General features: G+C 39.4%; 1 protein-coding gene across 1 annotated transcript in view; it reads left to right on the forward strand.

Annotated features, from left to right (window-relative positions):
* The first annotated feature begins 3,217 nt into the window (after nt 1-3,217).
* The window catches only part of LOC135101252 (sodium/nucleoside cotransporter 2-like), a 36,708-nt gene continuing 33,864 nt past the window's right edge, over nt 3,218-6,061 (forward strand). Inside the window, exon 1 of the mRNA XM_064004940.1 lies at nt 3,218-3,356. The gene's annotated coding sequence lies outside the window, so the exon portion shown is untranslated. The remainder of the gene's footprint in view (nt 3,357-6,061) is intronic.

A 6,061-nucleotide genomic window follows, 5' to 3' on the forward strand; every position in this document is an offset into this window, starting at 1 on the left:
TGTGTGTGTGTGAAGTGTTTACAGTGTTGTGTGAATAACTGGAAATGTCTTTTCTCTAGAAGGCAGGAAAGAGCTATTTCTGGCTTTACTTTATTGAGATATAAAGGCACACAGAGAAAGGGGACAGGAAGGACAACAAACAAGCCACACCCCCTCACTGACGCCGCGCCACAACCACCTCCACCGTCACTACCACTAACGTCACAAGACTTACACGAATCCAACTGTGTATTTTCCAAAGAACGCGAAGGATACCGTCTTGAAAGCCCACGCGGATAAACACTACCTTACAGAGCCAAAGGTAAAAAAAATAAAAATAAAAAAAATTATGGATTGACAGATTGAAGATACAAAATTAGTATAACGAAGATGAGCCCTTCCTTGCCTTTACTATCCTTTATCGTTTAACACCTCATAAATAGCAACAAATGTACTGGTGTTTATTTTTTCCTTCCTTATTTCCTTATCCTGACTACGCCCCGTATTCAGAAACGCTTTGCTCTCTCACCAAGACTATTTTCAAAGTACACAGAGATAATTATCCGGGTTCTTAAGAATATTTTGCGCTGTTAAAAATGTAGATATCTTGATGATCTGTCACTAGAACCATTAAAACACATTAAAAAAAAAAAATAAATAAATAAAAAAAACACATGTAACGTCAACTAGAGCCTTTTGAATGTAGTGAAGGTGCGGCGCAGAAGTGTTTTACAATATGGACCAAGTAACCACCATTGCCGTGCACTCACTAACGACCAATGATTATGAAACAAAGCATATTCCACACACATGAAGCTGGGGGAGAAACACATTGCAAACATGCTGTCTCCCTTACATTTGCGTGCTAATCACTTGCCAGCAAAAAGGAGTATAGGGATTTTTCTATTTTATATATTTTTAAGAGGGGCGCTGGTCCAGGGTAACATGAAGGAAGTAAAAAAGAAAAAGAAAAAAAAAAAAAATTCATTGAGATACCAGTGCCCTCAGAGAACAGCCAAATGGATTATCCAGAATTGAAGGATATGTGTCCTGAAACCTCCATTTTGAAAGAGTTTAAGTCATAGGAAGGCGGAAATACAGGAGCAGGCGGAGAATTCCAAAGTTTACCAGGAAAGGGATGAAAGACTGAGAATACAAATACTGTTGTTACATTACAATATAGGTTACCCTAACACAATACTTAGCGATCAGTGGCAATTTTGGGCCAGTGAGAGTGATGTGGAAAATGCTGACAAACTATTTGGGATCGGTAATCAGGAAAGGACGAGAAGTAATGGCTTCAAGTGTGACAACGCAAGAGAGAGAGAGAGAGAGAGAGAGAGAGAGAGAGAGAGAGAGAGAGAGAGAGAGAGAGAGAGAGAGAGAGAATGTGCACTAAGACGGTATAGGTAACAACGCTACTAAATTGTTCATAATCTAGACACCTTCTAAATACGTGATGTGGATCATGTGCTTTGCTGTGAATAAGTTATTGCGATACTATTTCCGAGCAATGTTCTAATTTTACAGGTTTTTTTTTCTTTTTTTTTCCTTCCGCTATTAGATCTAACGTGATGCAGACCATGTATTTTATTTTGAATACGTCATTAGGTTATTATTTTTACTCATATATATTCTATCTATTCCATGATTAGTATATATGTATATTTTTTTTTTTCCGTTAAGATTTTTTCCAAGTATTTTTTTTTTTTCCTCGTCGTATACCACTTCGGTTATTATGGTCTTATTTTCATATGATCGCTCTTCTTTGTCTTTTTTTTTTTTTTCCTCCACTTTTAGGTCACTGTCCTACTCATTTCTTATGACTATTATCATGGTTTTTTTTTTTCGTTAAGATTTTTCCCTAGTAATGTTTTTTTCCTCTTCGTCATACCAGAGCATGTATATCATTTGGAATAGATTATTATGTATTATTTTCCCCGTGACATCTTTTCCTTTCATTCATTTTATTTTTCTCCCTATACAACTATTTTTTTCTTCCTTTCTAACAGTTTTTCTTCCTTTTCGCCCCACGTGCACTGGCCACAAATGTTCGCATCGCCATGGCACACGAGGTGCAGGATACGTCCCGACTCCACGCCTAGGAAGTCATCAGTTCTGTCATTATCTGAAAACAAACTGATATACTCACTTACAACTTCAGCTTACACTTCCAGGAAACGACTGTGTGTGTGTGTGTGTGCGTGTGTGAATAACATCCGGTGGGTGCTTATGGAGCGAGTACTTATTTCAAATGATCCATAAGTCCTGGATATTCCTGAGAACCTTCCCAGGCCTTCCCTCTCACTCACATTACGAAACAGAACAGTCCCAAAACAACACTGATAACACGCTTAAAGAATAACCACCAATTAGTAATGCACGTTTAGATTCATCATCAGTGGGCATTTTTTTTATTAGATTTTTGTTGCCCTTGGCCAGTATCCTTCCTACATAAAAAAAAAAAAAAAAAAAATCAGCCACCTGGGTCACAACAAAGCTATAGAGTCTAGACGCTACTCTCCAGCTTCCTTGGGCAGCGTGGTGCGCCTCCCCTCCATCCGCTGTTTTAAGACACTTGGCAATGATGTTTCGTCTAGCTTGATCTATCCCCGCCAGCCGTCGCTGCCTGACTGACACTACCCATACACTAGCACACTCTTATCTTGTACCATCCCCGCTAGTGAACGGATATTATTCGCTACTAGGCGCCTTTCGCTACCATTCCACTGCAGCGTGTTGTGATGATTTCCAAACTATTATGTCTAAGATTTCAAGTTTGTGAGTAATGCCATCGTATTCCACCTTCCTCCTGCACAGTATCGTTTTCAACATGTGAGCCTAATCTGGTTTCGTGATAAGTAAAAGACAGCTTTGGTACATGTGCGGAGTCACGCCCGTCCCATTCTAGCAGACGGAATTATTTTCATTCAGTATATAACATGGCACATTTCATTGTTATATACGTCACTACAGTTGTGGTTGTCAATTTTACCTAATGCAGTACAGTGTAACATAGCTGCCACGTACAATCTGCCAAGAGATTCTTCCAAAAGATGCGATGTTAGTGACGTATTATTGCAGGGAAATACCTGATGCTACTTGACAAAAAAAATACTCGTACAGTTTAAACTAGTCCGCCAGGTTACGACGAGTGAACTTTGTAACAACACTACGCCTTTTAAAATAAGAGACATTGCAACTGCCTCACCTGTCCTACTCGTATGTAGCAACTCCAGGCCGGGGTGAAGTCGCTGGCCTGAGGGAGACCAGCGAGGCGGTGAGCTAGTGGGCAGCCACCAGTAGAGAACTCCAGTTTGGTGCGCGAGGTTGTGTGCTGGCTTTGCTCCCCGCTCCACTTTCACCACACCACACAGGTAACCCTTTCATCTCCGTCCACCACTGACATTTGAATTTCTTTGTTTACCTACATATCTTCGTTACTCCAGACTGGTACTACAATGTCCAAACCTTTAACTCCAGTGTACAGATAGTTTCAGGATGTGTGCACTTATTTTCTCTCTCCAGTGCAATCCTGTAAGCACATTTCAGTAATGCGTACTGGATGGAATATTAAATTTTGACACGAGAAGTAGCTCTTCCAGACAACAAAAACTCCGATGTAGGAAACATTACATAATTTCACGACTCATGCCATAATAACGTTGCCTTGAGTGTGGAGCGGCTCACTAGCTAGTGATGTCAGTCCTCTCCACCTGTCCACCTGTGCATCTGAAGGTCACAATCCACAGCGCACCGCTCTACACTTTTTTCACTATATCTTTGAGGTGACATGGATGCTAAGTATGCGAAGAAAGGCTCGTGAGATAAGTGGGAGTTTTTATATGTTCTTATATCTGTATCTATTTACATTTACCCCTCTCTCTCTCTCTCTCTCCTCTCTCTCTCTCTCTCTCTCTCTCTCTCTCTCTCTCTCTCTCCTCTCTCTCTCTCTCTCTCTCTCTCTCTCTCTCTCTCTCTCTCTCTCTCTCTCTCTCTCTCTCTCTCTCTCTCCACACACACACACACACACACACACACACACACACACACACACACACACACACACACACACACACACACACACACACGATGACGGGATTGGTAACTTTTCCACCCCACCCCCCGCCGGGATGTCAGGTTACATCCTGAAGGTTTACGTTCAGCACGCATTCCCTGATGGCTGGACAAAGGCTACAACGTGAAATGCGATGGACACAGAACTGTCTCCTATACACCTGAACACATTTATTAAGTACTCATTCTCCTCAAAAGTCAGGTCGGGGCAGTGGCAGCTAAACGTTGAATAAGTCGGTGATGTGTCGCTGTCATGTCTTGCAGGACGGCCACAAGCGAACATGCTCTGGAGTGCACATTTTCGTTGACTCGCATTCCAGTGATGACTCCCTCGAAATGAGTGTGCAGGCAGGAAAGGCTAATGACGAGGATTCATATCCGTATCCGGAAGATGAGTCACACTTCCTCTTGTCATCACTGATGCCCATCAACACAACACCGACCTTCTCTTTTTTCCCAAACGTATGCACACACCCTTGATTCCCTTCTCATAGTAACAGTGCCGCCCAGAAAAAAAAAAAAAGAGACGCTCAGTTCGACAATACTTATGATTTAATAGTAAGCGAACGAGGAAAGGAGTGAAAGCTTTATATATATATATATATATATATATATATATATATATATATATATATATATATATATATATATATATATATATATATATATATATATATATATATATATATATATATAATAAAACACACTGTCTGTCTGTCTGTGCGTGGGTGTGTCCGCTTTTCACGGAAAAAAGGACATTGAACTGATTGTGATGAAATTCGGTAGGGGGGTCTCCTTGATCCGGGGAGTGACACAGGCTATGTCTTAACTACTTCCAAACCAAAACCGTTAAATTATTCAGGCAAATCTGTCACCATAACACAATTCCTGATGGTGGCGCCAGGTATACCGTAACCCATTTTTGATGGCGGCGTCAAGCATTCATTGTTAGTTTGGATTTTTGATGGTGGGGAGATATATAAACGGAACATTCATTGTTAGCCTGGAGTTGAATCCCATCAACATACTGATTCCTTCAGTATGATAAACCGTGCTTTGGAGACCCAAATTCTATCCGGGCAACGCCGGGTAATTCTGCTGGTATATATATATATATATATATATATATATATATATATATATATATATATATATATATATATATATATATATATATATATATATATATATATATGTATATATATATATATAAAGGCAACAAAACTGTCGATGTGTGTGCACATGAGCTGCTCACCTGAAGAGGTATTAAAGGTGAACAAGTATGCAAGATATGCACTTGCTGCTATTAATATTTCATTTGGAAAACATATCACACTTGCCTTTATGTTTATTTGCCGTTTTATGTGTAACAAGAAAATCTTTGTTCTTCTTACGATCATAATGGTGGCGTTATTATAATCATAATTCTAGTTTTTATAATTTTCATCGTTGTTACAATTATTATCACTATTATTTTCATATAGCATTCATTATTATCGCGAATGTACAGTACTCATGTGATGCGTTCCGTAAGTGACAGGCGTTCTTCACTGACGCCACTTCAGGGAACGCTTGGCTGAGTACTATGTGTCCGGACAGCCCTGCACGTGTCCTCTCCTTCCTCCTGCACATATGTTTGAGAGGAATTTTGTATTTGGTTTAAATACCGAGAAAAGTATAGAATTAAATATTAACATCTGTGACGAAATTTTCAGGAGGAAAATACGTGACGATTTCTACATTTGCATAAAAGTAAAGAAAAACGCTCATAAGAGTTCCCATACGAGAGAGAGAGAGAGAGAGAGAGAGAGAGAGAGAGAGAGAGAGAGAGAGAGAGAGAGAGAGAGAGAGAGAGAGAGAGAGAACCTATAGAATAATCTACAAAAGCTTTAAAGCGTACGTATTTTGCGTAAACGTAAAAAATGGTGCTGAAAACTTGTCTATAATAATAATAATAATAATAATAATAATAATAATAATGGCAATAATAATAATAATAATAATA

The sequence above is a fragment of the Scylla paramamosain genome, chromosome 6, assembly GCF_035594125.1.
Source record: "Scylla paramamosain isolate STU-SP2022 chromosome 6, ASM3559412v1, whole genome shotgun sequence".
Lineage (NCBI taxonomy): Eukaryota > Metazoa > Arthropoda > Malacostraca > Decapoda > Portunidae > Scylla > Scylla paramamosain.